The sequence below is a fragment of the Psammomys obesus genome, unplaced genomic scaffold, assembly GCF_907164565.1.
Source record: "Psammomys obesus unplaced genomic scaffold, mPsaObe1.curated_primary_1811, whole genome shotgun sequence".
In the NCBI taxonomy this organism is placed as follows: domain Eukaryota; kingdom Metazoa; phylum Chordata; class Mammalia; order Rodentia; family Muridae; genus Psammomys; species Psammomys obesus.
Genome location: NW_026585687.1, coordinates 1,141,499 through 1,160,504, shown reverse-complemented (window position 1 = coordinate 1,160,504; position 19,006 = coordinate 1,141,499). Strand labels below are relative to the sequence as shown.

At 39.5% G+C, this 19,006-nt stretch overlaps 1 protein-coding gene across 1 annotated transcript in view; it reads left to right on the top strand.

The window, feature by feature from the left end:
* Nexmif (neurite extension and migration factor) overlaps nt 1–19,006 on the top strand; it is a 196,055-nt gene that overhangs the window by 90,293 nt on the left and 86,756 nt on the right. Inside the window, exon 2 of the mRNA XM_055591848.1 lies at nt 11,732–11,780. The gene's annotated coding sequence lies outside the window, so the exon portion shown is untranslated. The remainder of the gene's footprint in view (nt 1–11,731; nt 11,781–19,006) is intronic.

The following is a 19,006-nucleotide window of genomic DNA, read 5'->3' as shown; positions in this document are numbered from 1 at the left end:
CTAATTGTTGTAATTCTTTAAAGGCTCCCTCACTGAAGGAAATACTTCCTTTCTAATGTTTTTCCACATGGTCCTTGGTGGAGTGTCAGTCTCAGAAAAGACCCCTGTGCCCAGATATATTTGGTCCTTGTGGTGCTCCCATCCTCTCCAGGTCTTAATAACTTCCCCTTCTTTCATATGCAGAAAGACACACACTATATACTCACTTATAAGTGGATACTAGACTTATAAGGTAGGATAAACATGCTAAAATCTGTACACCTAAAGAAGCTAAACAAGAAGAGGTTCCAAGGTAAGATGATCAATCCTCACTTTGAAAGACAAAGGGGATGGACATTGGAAGTAGAATGTAAATAAGAAAATAAGAAACAGGACAGGAGCCTACCATCGAGGGCCTCTGAAAGACTACCTAGAAGTGTATCAAAGCAGATGCTGAGACTCATTACCAAACCTTGGGCAGAGTGTAGGGAATCATATGATTCTGTCTTTTAAACAAGCATCTAAGCCCTTTAGGTTTCTGTAAAACAAGATAAATGATAGCTTTTCTTGAGAGTCTCTTATTTTTCTATATGTCAGAAGTCTTTCCTCATTTTATCCTCCTTTCTCCAGTATTTTTTTTATTAATTACACTTTATTCATTTTGTATCCCCCCATGAGCCCCTCCCTCCTTCCCTGCCGATCCCACCCTCCCTCCCCTTTCTGCATGCATGCCACTCCCCAAGTCCACTGATAGGGGAGGTCCTCCTCTCCTTCTTTCTGATCTTACTTCAAGGAGATGCAGGAAATTACATAGGACAATGTAATGCCAAAATAAGTAGGAGATTGGTCAAAAATAGGAGTCAGGACTGCAAGAGAGTGGACATCTCAGAAGAAAGAAAAATAAAAGGTGAGATTAAAAATACTGTATTTTAAAAATCCAGTATTTTTAATCTCACCTTTTATTTTAACAAAGAGGCTATCAAGCTATGGAAAAGGACATGTTAATTTGGTGTGAAGGAGTGTGTACACACATGTGTGTAGTTAAGTTTGAGTAGTGCTTGGGCTGGATGTATTAATTGTGTATACCAAATGAGTTGTTGCTTGTTATAAATAATGACTAGAATTGCATCTGAGATGTGCTAGTTACTATTTATTGAGACTGAATACTAGAAATACTGATAAAATGGAACTCTTCTTCCTAATTACTCCTAGGGTCCAATTCTGCCTTCTATCTAATCTTCACTAAATCATAGCAGCATGCTTTTCAGCAAATTATGATTAAAACAATCTGTTTGGGGAGAAAGAATAATTGAATCATGTAAGTATTCTCCTTGAAGCTAGATTTTTTCTTCTTTAATGTTCAGATGAGAATATATTATATGCACCTCACACTGTTAGTTTTTTTTCTCCATGCTTGGAAAGCAAGGATAAGGACCACAAAGGTTACCTTGCCCATCACACGAGAGTGTGGCATCCTTGAGCTACACTCTTGAGGAACAAGAGAGTCCAGTTAACATCCCATAGAAAGCAAATGAAGTAAAAGGCTAGCTGTATAATGCATCTGGCCTATTCTTCAAGTTAAGTTATGGATTAGAAGTATCCTAACTAGCCTGTATCCAAAGGTTTAGAGAAATGTTTAAGCGACATTACCTTGTTTAAAGGAATAGATGAGTTTTGCTAAGAACAAATGAACATTCTTAACTCCTATAGTCATTTCAGTCTAGGCTAAACGACAACTACTGCTACTGAGGAATATAAGTGCAAGAGAACACCTTAAGCTAATAGAAGATTTTTGTTTGTCTATGGATTGTGCTAAATATATGAATCTCAGTTTTAACACTAAGCTTAAGAAAATAGCCTCATCCGTGAAAGCTTGAAATGGAGACAAGCATGAGTACAATGCTTTCCTCTGTGTCTCTTATGCGAAAGAAGGAGAAAGACCTACAGAAAGCATATGGGAAAGAAGAGAAAATGAAAATGGAAATCATATTTGGAGATGATATTGGGAAGGTATTGAGTAATAAGCCTTATTTGGGAAGACCTTTAATGCGGGACTGGCTGGACTGAAACTTTATAGTGAATAATGCAATGAGAGAAGGTCTTATGGTGTGGACTAAAAGGGGGCAGAACAATACAGCTTTGGAATTTAAACAAACATGACTTCTAATTTGTTTTCCTAGGGTTTTCTGTTAGACTTTAACTATACTGATGACTTCATTTTGCATGCCTCATTTTTTCTCCTTTCTACAGCATGGATAATAGTAATTGTTTTATACAATTTTCAGTCTTAAATGGTGTAAATATAAAGTGAGATGATGTATATACAGTTTAGTGCCTGACTACTCAACCCCTTTGATTCTAGTTTGTAAGAAACAAATGAGAATGTTCTCTGTGTTGTACTTATAAGAATGATGTTGGGCTAAATATTATTATTTGCTATTTTTTGGCCTTACAATTATTGGAGCAGTATTATTTAACCCGCTATTACAAATAATAAGACAGACACCTGTTAGATTTTATAATTGGCCTTATTTACCTTGACCTGGGCAAATATTCTACCTACACTGTCTCAATAACCTCACTATCCATCTCCCAGACCGCATCCAATGCCATCTGCCTTAACCATTCTTATCTGAGCTACCTTCCATCCATAATCCTACATATACTTGCTTACATTTATCATCTTGGTGTTTTCTCCATCCACACTGTCCTTGGAGTCCTTCCTCCAGGCCCACATAGTTCCTTCTCCATGCTAACCCATTGTAAGGTCCTGCTGCCTAATCTCTCCCATCCATCTGTCTCCTGTGATTCTCCTGTTCTCAAACCACTAGGAACTTTAGCCATGCTTACCCTATTCTGCCCTGCCCAGGTATAGGCCTTTAATCAACCAATCAGGTAAAATATCTTAGGCAGGTTTACACAAGGACAGGTTTATTCAGGCAGCAACCAGATCTTGAGGGCCAGTAATTAGCATCAAAATACCAGCATCAGACCAATCCCCAACATCTCTATGCTGCTAGTATGTAATTTTTAATGTGCAGAACAGTTTGCTAAACTTCATGTATTATTTTATGTTCATAATGACCTATGAAATTCATTAGTGTTGTTACACAAGGGAAAAAAGGAGCAGGCTGAGGGGTAAATAGTTTCTCTAATTCCAAAATAATGTCAGAGCTAGGAATAAAATCCAGATCATTTAATGTTCAATTCTGTATTTTTATTGTACAATACTCCATAAACTGGGTTTAGATTACTTTTACTTTGATTTGTATCAGACAAATTTTGGTAGATTATATTGGGTGATTTTTTTAATTTTTAATTTTAATTTTTCACAATTTATTCATTATATATCCAGATTGAAGGCCCTCCCTCAACTCCTCCCAATCCCACCCTCCTTCCCTCTTCCCCACTATCCCCTTTCCCTAGTTCTTTTCCTCTGCCATCAGCCCATGGTTTATCAAGTCTCATCAGGACTGCCTTGATCCTCTTCCTCCATGGCCTGGTAAGGCCACATCACCAGGGACAAGTGATAAAAGAGCAGACAACTGAATTGGTGACAGTCAGCCCTTGCTCTCCTTACTCAGTAACCCACGTGGAGACTGAGCTGCAAATCAGCTACATTTAAACAGGGAGTCTAGGTCTTCTCCATGCATGGTTCTTGGTAGGTGCATCAGTCTCTGCAGTACTCCCTAGGCTCAGATTTTTTTAGTTTTGTTGGTCTTCTTGTGGGGTTCCTGTTCACTCCCTGTCCTTCTATTCCACTCCCCTTTACTTCCATAAGACTCCCTCGGCTCTACCCAAAGTTAGGCTATGAGTCTTAGCATCTGCTTCTATCCCCTGTTGGGTGGAGCCTTTCAAAAGACCCTCTTTAGTAGGCTCCCATCATGTTTCCTTTCTTCCACCAATTCTGGCGTCTATCCTGTCTGCCATTCTGAATGAGATTTAAGCATCTTCCCTAGGGTCTTCCTTGTTGTTTAGCTTATTTAGGTCTTAGCTTTTGGTATGGCTATCCTATATTATACTGCTAATATCCACTTATAAGTGAATAAATACTGTGCCTGTCTTTCTGTTTCTGGATTACCTCACTCAGGTTGATCTTTTCTAGTTCTATCTATATGCCTGCAAATTCCATGATTTTCTTGTTTTAAATAGCTGAGTAGTATTGCATTGTGTAAATGTACCACAATTTCTGTATTCATTCCTCCATTCAGGGGCATGTAAGTTGTTTCCAGATTCTGGTTACTACAAATAAAGCTACTATGAACATTGTTGAGCAAATGTCACTGTTGAATGGTGGGACAACTTTTGAGTATATACCCAGGAGCGGTACAGCTGAATCTTGAGGTAGTGTTAATCCAAAGTTTTGGAGAAAATGCTAAATTGTTTTCCAAAGTGGTTGTACAAGTTTGCATTCCCACCAGCAATAGAGGAGGGTTCCCCTTTCTCCACAGCCTCTCCAGCATGTGTTGTCCCTTGACATTTTGATCTTAGCCATTCTGAAAATTGTAACATCGAATTTCAGAGTTGTTTTGATTTGAATTTCTCTGATAACTAAGGTTCTTGAGCATTTCTTTAAGTGTTTCTCTGCCATTCAATATTCCTCTGTTGAGAATTCTCTGTTTAGCCTTGTACTACATTTTTAATTGGATTATTTGGTTTGTTGGTGTCTAATTTCTTGAGTTCTTTATATATTCTGGATATTCGCCTTTTATTGGATGTAGGGTTGGTGAAGATCTTTTACCAGTCTGTAGGCTGTTGTTTTGTTCTGTTGACAGTGTCCTTTGCTTAACAGAAGCTTTTCAGTTACAGCTTCATACTAGGCATGGTGGCTCATGGCTGCCAATTCCATTACCTAGAAGGATAAGGCAAGACTCTTGCTGTGGACTCAAGGTCAGCCTGGGCTAGGGAGTGAGACCCTGTCTCAAAATAATGAATAAGTAAGTAAACAAATACACAAATGAATAAGTGAAGGTACATGAATCGGACAAGGTTGTTACAGAAATATTCACAAACCCGTGCTGTATGTAATTGTGGCAGCCCTACTAAAAAGCCCTTACTCCTGCATCTCTTCCTGTCACATCTTTGAGATCTAGTATTTATTAAGAATTAAGTGAGCAAAATACCTCTTATTTTTGAGGCAAGCTTTCTGCAATTGTAAATTTCTTTTTCAAAATCCTGATTAGAAAGGACTGTAACATTTAAGCAATAGAAGGCTGTTTCAACTTATAACTTTCAATCATTATTTTACTCTGTCTAGAGGAGAAAACATGTTGAAATTTTTCTCTTTTCAAAACTAGCAAATCCGTATTGATATATTTTCTTCCTTTTGACAGACCCCCTTCTATTAGAATTATTTTTGTGATCTTGTTTAAGAGTCAGTTCTACCAGGAATGGAATTTGAGATTTCTGGGTTCCACTGTTTATTATTCAGCCATCTTATTTTTTTCTTCAGTGTAGTTTATCAGATACTACTCTGTGTTAAATATGACACAAGCGTGACTGGCACCAGAATACTATGGCTTTGGGGATTGCTATGTGTAGTAGGCACTTTTCTTGTTGCTGTGATCCAAAAAAGCTTAAAGGAGAGAAAGCTTACTTTGACTCATAGTTTAAAGGAAAGAGTGTATCATGGTGGGGAATGTGTGGCATCAGGAGTGTGAAAGAGCTGGTCACATTGTGCCTACATTTGGAAAGTAGAGAGCAATGAATAATAGTGCTCCCTACTTTCTTTTTGCTCATTCCAGTACTTCAGCCCATGGAATGTTGTGTAATCTGCATTCAAGATACGTCTTCCCAACTCACTTAAACTTCTCTGGAAGCTCTCGTAGACATACACCATTCATAGGTGACTTTTAAATCCTAATAAGATGACAATCAAAATTAATCATCACTGTGTATGTTTGGAGAGGGTGCTGAAACAGCAGTGTTTTATAGTTCACTAGGAAAAACTGGATTTGGCAATAGAAAATCTGGATTCATGCTTAAGCATGTCATATGACTCAGTTTCCTCTCTCTTTTAAGTGAGGCCACTGAACTCAGGCAGTTTCATCTCCACATTTGTGGAACAATTCTTAGTTGGGTCCATTGAACTTTTAAGGTGAAATTTTTGGGTGATCGATTCTACAATTTTTTTCATTATATTAAATTTTTCATTGTAAAGGGCTTTTTGTGTGTGTGGGGGGGGGGGGTTCATCATTTTGGTTAAATAACCCTAGTGGTTTTATTTGAAACTATTGTGAAAGGGATTATTTTTCTTGATTTCTTTTTTTGGCAAGTTCTTATTAGTATATTGAAAGGCTACTGATTTTTTTCTCTTCTACTAAGGGAGAGAAGATTAGTATAAAATATAACGGGTTTCACCATAGGCTATTGGTTTCTGTATACTGATTTTTTTACCCTGCTCCTAAGCCTTTAATTGTTCCTCACACAACAGTTTTATAATGGAGTCATTAGGGCCATTTAAATATAGGCCCATGTCATCTGCAAATAGAAGTACTTTGATTTCTTCCTTTCTTATTTGGATCCATTTTATTTCTTATTGTTGAAGCTAAGACTTTTGGGTATTATATACTGGATAAGAATAGCGGCAATTCACACTTTAACCTCAATTCTGATCATAGAGAAAATGCTTTCATGTTTTCCCCACTTTGTAAAATGTTGGCTGCAGGTAGCCGTTTTATGCCAAGATGTGTTTCATCTATTCCTATTTTCTTCAGGACTTTTATGGGTAAGGGATTTTGAGCTTTCCCAAAGGCCTTTTTTGCATCTCTTAAAATGAGTCTTTAATTCTGTCCTTAGTATTTATTTATGTGAGGTATTACATTTATTGATTGGCATATTTTGAATCAATCTTGCATCCCTGTGAGGGAACTAACTTCTTCATGGTGTATGGTCTTCTTAATATGTTCTTGAATTCAATTTGCAATATTTATATTGAGAATTTTTGCATTTCTGTTTACCAGGTAAATTGGTACATAGTTTTTTCTTAAATTTTCTTAAGTTATAAAATTCTCTAGAACTGAAAGATCAGGGAGGAGCCAAATCTGGCACTCTTGCTGGCAGTAATGCGGCCAAGAAGAATACGTTGATAGTGTTCCTTCCTATTATGTTTTGTGGAAATCTTTGAGGAATAATAGTGGTAGTTCTCTGTTAAAAATTCCGTAAAAGTTTTGTGCAGGGTGATGAATATGGATCTATTTTCATTTACCTACATGTAGATATACAGTTGGACCAGTACCATTTGTTGAAGGTGCTGTCTTTTTTCCATTGAATGGTTTTGGCTTCTTTGTCAAAAGTCAAGTATTCATAGGTATGTGAGTTTATTTCTGGGTCTTCTGTTCAGTTCTATTGATCCTCCTTTCTGTTTCTATGCCAATACCATGCAGTTTTTATTACTATTGCTCTGTAGTACAGCTTGAGATTGGGGATGGAGATACCTCCAGATGATCTGTTGTTGTACACGATCTCTGCTCAGATGTAGACCGTGGTAGCTCAGTTACCAATTGGTTTCCCATAGTAAGGGGAGCAGGGACTATTTCTGACAGGAACTCAATGGCAGGCTCTTTGACCTCCCCACCCCCCGAGGGAGGAGCAGTCCTGCTAGGCCACAAAGGAGGGCTTTGCAATCAGTCCTGAAGATACCTGATAAAACAGGGTCAGATGAAAGGGGAGGAGGTCCCCCCTATCAGTGGACATGGAAAAGAGTAGGGAGGAGATGGGGAAGGGAGGGTGGGATTGGGAGGGAATAAGGGAGAGGGATACAGCTGGGATACAGAGTTAATAAAATGTAACTAAAAATAAAAAAATTAAATTAAAAAAATTCCTTAAAAGTCAGCAATGAAACTGTCTAGCCTTAGGCTTTTCTTTGGGGGGAGGGAATTTAATTACGACTTGAATTTGCTTGTTAGGATCTGTTTAGGCTGTTTATATTCTTTATTTAATTCTACTAGGTCATATATGCCTAGGGGTTTGCCTGTTCTATATTCTCTAGGTGTTTTGGATCATAAGTTTTCAAACTATTTCCCTAGAAATCATCTGTATTTCCTTAAAAATGTTGAAACACTCACTTTCACTGCTAATTTTATTAAATTAAATCTTTTCTGTTTTTCTTTCAGTTAGTTTGACTCTAATTTGCTTACCTTTTGGAATGACTACATCTTAGTTTGCTTATTTCTATGCATGGCACTTTTCTCAATCCCCATTCAAAAAAGTCAAAGAGGATAGACATCAGAAGAAGGAGAAAATAGGGAACAGGACAGGAGCCTGTCACAGAGGGCCTCTGAAAGTCTCTACCCTGTAGAGTATCAAAGCAGATGCTGAGACTTGTGGCCAAACTTTGGGCAGAGTGTAGGGAATCTTATGAAAGAAGTGGGAAATAGTAAGTCCTGAAGAGGACAGGAGCTCCACAAGGAGATCAACAGAACCAAAAAATCTGGGCACAGGGGTCTTTTCTGAGACTGATACTCCAACCAAGGACCATTCATGGAGATAACCTAGAACCCCTGCACAGACGTAGCCCATGACAGTTCAGTATCCAAGTGGGTTCCTAGTAATGGGAACAGGGACTGCCTCTGACATGAACTGATTGGCCTGTTCTTTGATCACCTCTTCCTGAGAGGGGAGCAGCCTTACCAGGCCACAGAGGAAGACAATGCAGCCATTCCTGATGAGACCTAATAGACTAGGATCAGAAGGAAGGAGAGGAAGGCCTCCCGTATCAGTGGAATTGGGGAGGGGCATGGGTGGAGAAAGGGGAAGGAGGGTGGGATAGGGAGGGGAGGAGGGAGGTGTTTATGGGGGTATACAAGGTGAATAAAGTGTAATTAATATAAATTAAAATAAAAAAGTTTAAAAATTAATTGATTACATCATATATTATATCCCTTTCACAGTTTTCCCTCTCCCTCTTCTCCTCCTAGCTCCTTCCTTCTTCCTCCTCCCTTCCCATCTACTCCTCCTCCATTTCCCTTGGTTGTGGTGCTTTGTCACAGCAATAAAACAGCAACTGAGACATTAGTACCAAGGACTGGGGTATTACTGTGGCAGGCCTGACTATATTGTTGTTTGGAGAAATATGGAAGACTTTGGGACTTTGGACTAGAAAAGCAGTTTATTGCTTTAAGTAGGGCTTAATGGGCCATCCCAGTAAGAGCATGAAAGACAATAATGCAGAAAGCAATGTAAGCTGTTGAGGCCCAGCACAAGAGATTTCAGAGGAGACTATTAGAGACCATTATTTTGATATTTTGGCAATGAATGTGCTTCTTTTCCACCCTTCTTCAAAATTCTGCCAGGGACTAAATTGAAGAATTTTTGATCAATATTGTTAGCAGAAGAGATGTCAAGACAACAGAGTACTGACTGTGTCACATGGTTATTAATGATTACTTTTATGCAGATCTAAAAGGAAAAGGAGTAAAGGGGGCATAAAGAAATATGAAGTGTGCTGTTTGAGGAGAAAAAGAACACCACGGAATGTAATGTGCTCAAGGAGAGGTGAAGTTTAAAGGCCTGATGCTAATTGTATTAAAGGGAATGATTGTTAAGAAACATGCGCCTGTGAAGATTGCACTACGGATTCACAAATCACACCACAAGATCGGTTCCACGTGGGAGGTTTATTAGGAGAAGAGAAAAGGGGTCGCAGAGACATGAGGCAGAAGAGAGAGAGAGAGAGAGAGAGAGAGAGAGAGAGAGAGAGAGGAGGGGCTCCAGGAGTTCTCTTATAAGGTGACCCAGGGCATGCGCAGGTAGTTCCAGATGATCAGGAGGTGGTCTGGTGGCTTCACAAATGCCTGATAACTAGTTTGTCAGGTCCCTTGGGCTGGCCACAGAGATGCCTGCTTACTAATTCCAACAATGATACCCTCAGGGCAAGACCCCACCTAGCTAATCCTATAACCTGTGAAAGGAAAAAGTCTAAGGGATTTCCTTGGCCTAAAAACAACAGCAATTCAATGCTTATGCAAATATAATTCAGACTGGGGGCCAAATTCCAACTGCAGCAGGTAGCAGAATTTGGCCACATAGTTCTGAGTACAGACTCAAGAAGGATACAGGAAATGGGTTGTGGAATCTTCCTCCATGGTAAATGAAAGCCACAAACCCAGGCATGTGAAGGCGGGGAGGTCCCGTCAGGGAGGCCATTGCTTGAAGCTGTGAAGGTGAAACCTGGATTGTGTTGGAAACCCCAAGATGTGGGAAATGATAGAACCATGCCAAGGAGTGTTGCAGAAAGGGTGTGTTGCAGTCAACAAAACTGAAAGGAGTGGGAGATTGGAAAAGGCATCTAGGTCAGGATTTGGAGTTTGCCCTGCTGGGTTCCCAGCTTGATTTGGTCTAGTATTTCCTTTCTTTCCTTTTGGAATGTAAATTTTGTGCCATTGTATGTTGGAAGTATGTAATTAGCTTTTTGATGTTACAAGGTGTTACAATTAAGAGATTGCCTTGAGTCTCAGAAGAGACTTTGAACATTGTGCTTTGAAACAGTCTTGAGACTGAAAGACTGGGGACTTTTGAAGTTTGACTGAGTATATTTTCTATTATAATATAACCATGAATCTATGGGAGCTAGGAAATGTAATGTGATTTGAATACGAATGGCCTCTATAGATTCATATATTTGAAAGTTTGGTTCACAGTTGGTGGATTGTTTAGGAAGAATTAGGAATGGTGGCCTTGTTGGAGGAGGTATGTATTAGTAAGGGTTCTCTTGAGAAATAGAACTTACATATAAGCTTGTAGCTACTGCTCCAGCACTGTGCCTTCCTGCCACCAAGTTCCCCACCATGATAATCATGGACTAACTCTCTAAATATGTAAGCAAGCTTCCCCCATTAAATGTTTTCCTTTATAAATTTTCCTGGTCATGGTGTTTTGTCACAGCAATAGAACAGTAACTAAGACACCTAGTATGCAGGGATTTCTGTGTTGAGTCCCTAGTACCCCATAAACTAAATACAGTGGTTGGCATGCCTGAAATCTTAGGAGGTGGAAGCAGGAGAATCTGAACTTCAAGGTCACCCTAAGCTACACAGCTGGTCAAAGACGAGTCTGGGAAACATGATACACTGTCTTGAATAAATTGCCTAGGCTGTACCCCAAAAGTCCTGGTAGGATTTGCTTTCATTTTTCACTTGATTCTAGAATTTTTTTTTTTCAGTTTCCTTTCTAATTTCTTTTCAGTGACTCACTGGTCATTTAAGAATATATTATTCAGTCTCCAAACATTTATTATTTTTGTAGTTTCTCTTACTATTAGTTTCCAGTTGTATTCCACTATAAGTTATGATGACAAGAGATAATTTTTATTTCTTTTTATTTATTGGCTTGCCTTTGTGATCTAAAATATGGTCTATTTTAGAGAATGTTTTATGGGCTGCTAAAAAGAATGCATGTTCTATTTCTGTTGAATGGAATATTTTGCAGATAGATATTTGTTAGGTCCATTTGATCAGTGTATAATTTAAGTCAGATACATCTTTATTTTTAGTTTGAATGACTACTAATCTAAGGATGCAAGTGAAGAACTGATGTCACTTACCCACTATAATTGTATCTGGACCTAAAAGATCTTTCATGATAATTAATGCTTGTTTTATGAAATTGGGGAGCTCCAATATTCACTGTATATAAATTTACAATTATATCTTTCTGATAAATTGTTTCCTTTGTTTTTATGTGGTTCGACATCTACTTTATCGGATACCAGGATAGCTATGCAAGCTGACTTTTGCTTCCATTCCCTTGATAGGTTGATTTCCATCCTTTGGCTCTCAGTCTGTGGCTGTCTACGCAGAGAGGTATGTTTCTTTAGGATAATATAGTGTTGGCTTTCATATTTTAATCCAGTCTCATTATTGATGGTTTCTATATCTTTTTTGATTAGTCGAGCCATTTCAGTTAACATTTTAAAGTTATGTTTATTAATTCCTCTAATCTTATTTGTTATTTTTCTGGTTAATTGAATTATTGATTCTTTTTTTCCCTCTGTTTGTATTTGGGATTTTATAGTTTAGCGTGTTGGATAAAAATGGATTCTTTCTTAGCTCTCCTTTGTGCAGATATTCCTCTCCTGAAATTTGTTTCTTTCCTATGCTCTTGTGTTTGAGACTCTTCCTCATCTGTGTATTCCTTTAACTATCTTCTGTTGCATTGGCTTGGTGGTCAGAATTGCTTTAGTTTATGTTTTTCATAAAATGTCTCTATTTCTCTGCCAATTTTAAAAGATACTTTTGGTAGATATAGTAACCTTGGTTAGAAGTTATTTCTTTCAGGGCTTAACATATATTTTTTCCATGATTGCCTATCTTTTAAGGATGCTGATGAGAGATGTGATGCTTAGTCTACCTGGTGGTTGTCACAATAGATATTGCTAAATCGACCCCAGGTCTTCTCAGTGATGGCACTGTGAGCTTTACTACCTTAAACATGGGGTTTTAAGCTTATGGCACATGTCATGGAGCCTGTTTTGCCATCCTGCCCTCAGGATACTCCAGACACAACCAGGTCACATTGCAAAGCACAGATATGGTCACAATGAGATAGGAGTGCCCTGTGCAGATGCTGCAGATTTGCAGTGTCTGAAGGTCTAAATGAACCATGTAAGAATTAATGCTCGAACTATTGGGAGAAGGAGTCTCTGTTGTCATGGATACTGAAAGAACTATAGAGGAAGCAGTGGAGCTGACATGTAAATTAGAGAATAAAGCAAGTGGCAGTCATGAAGGAGAATCTGAGTGTCGTCTTTACAGGCTGTCCATCACAGAAATGCCTTTCAATTCTACCCACATGAACGATGTTCACACTGAAAAACTTCTCAATTTGGGAAAAATTAGAAGATCCTTTTCTTTTTTTTAAGATACATTTTCTCTCTCTTTCTCTCTCTCTCTCTCTCTCTCTCTCTCTCTGTGTGTGTGTGTGTGTGTGTGTGTGTAGAGGACAACTTGAAGGAATTCACTCTTTCCTTCCACCATGTGAGTTTGGGGGATTAAACTCAGGTTGAGGCTCAGTTGAAAGCACCTTTACCGACTGAGCCATCTCAAGGTCCTTAATAACACATTTATTCCATCTGCATTCATGGCTGAGGGGGTGGTATGTCACAAATACTTAGGAGTGTTTGGGGTTGAGGATTTCTTTCAGGTTTGGGGAATACCTGCATTTTGTAATATGTAAGGAGATGTCCTAGTGAAGGGGTCCTAAGTCTGCACAAACAGTTCATTTCTGTTTTATATACACATATACACACAGACTACAGGTTATTTTGTTTTCTTTGGTTTTTAACTTAGTATGCAAATATATACTCTTTAAAAAATATTACTATTATTTATTACAATTTATTCACTTTGTGTCCCAGCTGTGGCCCCTCACTCATTGACCCTTGATCCCACCCTCCCACCATCTTCCCCCCTATGCCCTTCTCCTAGTCCACTGATAGGGGAGGTCCTCTTCCCCTACTATCTGACCCTAGCCTATCAGGTCTCATCAGGACTTTCTGGATCCTTTTTTTTCTATGGCCTAGTAAGGATAAAGAGGAGGGAACCGATTTGATGACAGAGACTGCCCCTGATCCCCTTATTAGGGAACTCACTTGGAGACTGAGCTGCCCATGGGCTACATCTGAGTAGGGGGCCTGGGTCTTCTCCATGCGTGGTCCTTCATTGATTCTTCAGTCTCTGTAGGGCCACTGGGCCCAGATTTTTTGGCTCTGTTGGTTACCTTATGGAGCTCTTGCCCTCTCCCTGTCTTTCTATCTTCCTCGTCTTCCATAAGATTCCCTGAACTCTGCCCATAGTTTGGCTACAAGACTAAGTATCTGTTTCAATACCCTGCTGGATACAGTCTTTTGGAGGCCCTCTGTTGCAGGCCCTTATTTTGTTCCCTGTCTTCTCCAATTTCCGATGTCTATCCTGATTGTCCTTCTGAATGAGCCTTAAGTATCTTCTCTGGAATTCTGCTTGTTGTTTAGGACTATAGATTTTAGTATGTTTATCCTACATTATATGGCTAATATTCACTTTTAAATGAGTATATATACAATATATGTCATTCTGCTTCTGGGTTACCTCACTCAGGATAATCTTTTCTAGTTCCATCCATTTGCCTGCAAATTTCATGATTTCCTAGTTTTTAATTGCTGAGCATTATTCCATTATATAAGTGTACCACATTTTCTGTTTCCATTCTTTGTTGAGGGGCATCTAGGTTGTTTCCAGATTCTGGCTATTACAAAGAAAAGTGCTACAAATATGGTTGAGCAAATGGCCTTGTTGTATAGTTGAGCATCTTTTGGAATAATCTTAACTTCATTGGCACAAGAGACAACTTCTTGAACCACAGAAAGTCTTTGTAAGACTCTACTGATGGAGGTATCAAACAGAAGCTGAGACACATGCCAAACTTTGGGCAGAATGCATTGGATTTTATGAATTTTATGAAAGGAGGAGGAGATAGAAAGACCTGGAGGGGACAGGAACTCCAAATGAGACCAACAGAGGCAAAAAAATAAAAATAAAAATAAAAAACTGAGCCCTGGGAGCCCTGAAGAGAATGAAACCCTAACCAAGGATGCATAGAGAAGACCTAAGACCCCAGCTCAGATGTAGCCCATAGAATCAGTCTCCACATGGGTTTTGTATTAAGGGGAGCAGAGGCTTTCTCTGGCATGAACTCAATGGCAGGCTGTCTGATCAACTCTCGCTGGGGGGTGCAGGCTCGCCAGACCACAGAGGAAGACAATGCAACCAGTCCTGATGAGACCTGATAGGCTAGAGTCAGATAGAAAAGGAAGAGGTCCTCTCAAATCAGTGGACTAGGGGAGGGGCATAAGGTGAGAAGAGAGAGGGAGAGTGGAATTGGGAGGAGATGAGGGAGGGGTCCACAGCAGGGATACAAATTGAATAAATTGTAATATATTTTAATTAAGAATAAATAAATAAATGTTGAGGAGGGGCATGGGTGGAGAAGGGAGAAGGAGGGTGGGATTGGTTGGGGAGGGAGGAGGGAGCCTCCTTAGTGCTGGGAATTCAATTATAAAGTACCATACCCAGAACTGTGTGTATCTGTCTGTCTGTCTGTCTCTGTGTGTATGTAGGTGTATGCTGGTTGATGATGGCTGGCTTCCTTGTTGCTCTACACTTTATGTTTGAGATGGTCTCTGTTCTGGTTTGAATGAGAAATGTCCCTTACAGGCTCATATATTTGAACATTTGATCCCAATTGGTGGGTGTTTGGGGACTATATGGAACCATTAAGAGTTGGAGCTGTTCTGGAGTAAGCACTTCATTAGAGATGGGCTTTGAGAGTTTTTAGCCTTACCCCACTCCAAGTTCACTCTCTCTGTTTCCTACATGTGGGTGAAGACATGAGCTCCCAGCTTCTTGCAACCACACCCATTGCTTAGTGTCGTGCTCTGCACAACCAGCATTATGTACTCCCCCTTTGGAACTGTAATATAAAATAAACTCTTGCATAAATTAAAAAATAAGGGAAAAAGCATGATATACAAGGGTGCAAAAAACCAAAACCAACAAAAACAAACTATCAAGTGTTAGAAGAGTATCTGAGTCTTCAAAATTGGTGGCACTCAGTTATGTGTACAAAGATGGGGAGCAATTGAACTTGTGAGGTCTTATCCCTTCTATGGCGCATGCTGGTGTTGTATATTGGACAAATTTTTATGTCCACCAAGGTAGTCTTTACTTTAGTAGCCTCCCTTCTATGTGTACCAGCAGCCTCTGACAAGCAAAATTAGCGTTGGTGTTTGTGAACTTGGCAGATTCTCTTACTGTCTCAAACTCCCCATATCATATCCTTTCCTACAGGTAATGTTCTATCCTCAGTATCTCCTAAGTCTGTTAGTTGTATGGGAAACAACACAGCACTGAGAACTGTACAAATGGATGGCCTGTTTTTAGACTTTCAGGACATCCTCAGTACTAATATCCCTGCTGAAGAGATGTATCTATAGGTGTTGAGTAGAGTAGCTTAGAGTTTCCAGACTCTACAGCAACAAATGCCAGACAGGTGGTTACAGAGGTTGTTCTACCACATGACTTCAGGCTCAGTACTATCAAACTCCAGAGTTATTTTCAGTTGATGAGATCTGTTCATGACTACCAAAGGGAGGGTTGCTTTTCCCTGTGCACTTCACTATCTGAGCAAAGACCCCTGCCACATATGCTTTCTGACTTTTTAGTATCTGTCCCTTTTCTCTCTATAATTGTCTTCCAGTGCTGTCTCTCACCTTCAGATTGTGACAGATTACATTCAGGCTCCCTAAATGATATTTGTTCTCCATTCTCAGACTCCTAGAATAGCAAAGTTTCAAACAATAGCTTCTTCTCTCAAGATAGTGCTTAGCCTCTGAATTTTGAGTCATACAAACTAATAAAATGTTATTTCTCTCCAATAGTGACCCACCTGGCAAAGGAATCACTGTCTTTTTCAAAGCCCACAATTGATTTTGACTCTTGTAAGGGCTACAGGCTTTAACCTGGGAGTAGAACTGCCAATTTCTTTTGACCAGATCATCTGTCTTTCCTTTTGGAGAGGTCTTATCTACCTCTCTCTTAATCCTGCCAGGGAGCGACACAGCTGAAGTTTTTTTTTATTTTTTTAATTTTTTATTAATTACACTTTATTCATTTTGTATCCCCCCATAAGCCCCTCCCTCCTCCCCTCCCGATCCCACCCTCCCTCCCCTTTCTGCATACATGCCACTCCCAAAGTCCACTGATAGGGGAGGTTCTCCTCTCCTTTCTGATATTAGTCTATCAGTTCTCATCAAAAGTGGCTGCATTGTCCTCTACTGTGGCCTGGTAAGGATGCTCCCCCCTCAGGGGGAGGTGATCAAAGAGCAGGCCAATCAGATTATGTCAGAGACAGCCCCTCTTTCCATTACTAGATAACCCACTTGGACACTGAACTACCATGGGCTACATCTGTGAAGGGGTTCTAGGTTATCTCCATGAATAGTCCTTGGTTGGAGTATGAATCTCTGGGAAGTTCCCTGTGTTCAAATTTTCTTGTTCTGTTGCTCTCTTTGTGGGGTTCCTGTCCTCTCCAGCTCTTGCTATTTCCCACTTCTTACAAAAAATTTCATTCACTCTGCCCAACAGTTGGCCATCAGGCTCAGCATCTGCTTTGATAGTCTGCAGGGCAGAGGCTTTCAGAGGCCCTCTGTGGTAGGTTCCTAGTTTGATTCCTGTTTACTTCTGGCTTTCAGAGGCCTTCTGTAGCAGGTTCCTAGGTTGTTTCTTGTTTTCTGCTTCTTCTGATGTCCATCCTCTTTGCCTTTTGGGATGGGGATTGAACATTTTGGTTAGGGTCCTCTCTCTTGCTTAGTTTCTTTAGATGCACAGATTTTAGTGGGTTTGTCCTATGTTGTATGTCTATATGAGTGAGTATATACCGTGTGTGTCTTTTTGCTTCTGGGACAACTCACTCAGGATGATACTTTCAGGTCCCACTATTTACCTGCAAATTTCATGATTTCCTTATTTTTCATTGCTTAGTAATACTTCATTGTATAGATGTACCACAATTTCTGCATCCATTCTTCAGTTGAGGGGCATCTGGGTTGTTTCCAGCTTCTGGCTATTACAAATAAAGCTGCTACAAACATGGTTGAGCAAATGTCTTTTTTGTGTACTTGAGCCTCTTTTGGGTATATACCTAGGAGTGGTATGGCTGGATCTTGAGGAACCGCTATTCCTAGTTGTCTGAGAAAGCACCAGATTGATTTCCAGAGTGGTTGTACAAGTTTACATTCTCACCAGCAGTGGAGGAGGGTTCCCCTTTCTTCACAACTTCTCCAGCATGTGTTGTCACTTGAGGTTTTCATCTTGGCCATTCTGATGGGTGTAAGGTGAAATCTCAGGGTTGTTTTGATTTGCAATTCCCCAGTGGCTAATGAAGTTGAGCATTTCTTTAAGTGCTTCTCTGCCATTCGCTATTCCTCTATTGAGAATTCTATTTAGCTCTATTCCCCATTTTTTACCTGGATTACTTGGATTGCTGCTTTTCAGCTTCTTTAGTTCTTTATATATACTGGATATGAGTCCTCTGTCAGATAAAGGGTTGGTGAAGATTCTTTCCCAACCTGTAGGCAGTTGCTTTGTTTTGATGACGGTGTCCTTTACTTTACAGAAGCTTTTCAGTTTCATGAGGTCCCATTTATTGATTGTTGCTCTTAGAGCCTGTGCTGTTGGTGTTCTGTTCAGGAAGTTTTCTTCTGTACCAATGAGTTCTAGGGTATTCCCCACTTTTTTTCCTAGCCGATTTATTGTGTCTGGTTTTATGTTGAGGTCTTTGATCCACTTGGACTTCAGTTTTGTGTAGAGTGATAAGTATGGATCTATTTTCATTTTTCTACATGTACACATCCAGTTGGACCAGCACCATTTGTTGAAGATACTATCTTTTTTTCCATTGTATGGTTTTGGCGTCTTTGTCAAAAATCAGGTGTCCATAAGTGTGTGGGGTTTATTTCTGGGTCCTCTGTTCCATTCCATTGATCGACCATTCTGTTTCTATGCCAGTACCATGCAGTTTTTAAAAATGTTGCTCTATAGTACAACTTAAGAACAGGGATAGAGATACCTCCAGAAGATCTTTTATCGTAGAGGATTGTTTTAGCAATTCTGGGTTTATTGTTATTCCATATGAAGTTGAGAATTTTTCTTTCCAGGTCTGTAAAGAATTGTGTTGGTAATTTGGTGGGAATTGCATGGAATCTGTAGATTGCTCTTGGTAAAATGGCCATTTTTACTATGTTAATCCTGCCAAGCCATGAGCATGGGAGATCTTTCCATCTTCTGTTATCTTCTTCTAATTCTTTCTTCAGAGACTTGAATTTTTTTTCATACAAGTCTTTGACTTCCTTGGTTAGGGTTACTCCGAGGTACCTTATGTCATTTGTGGCTCTTTTTTTTTTTAAATTTTTATTAATTACACTTTATTCATTTTGTATCCCCCATAAGCCCCTCCCTCCTCCCCTCCCGATCCCACCCTCCTTCCCCTTTCTGCA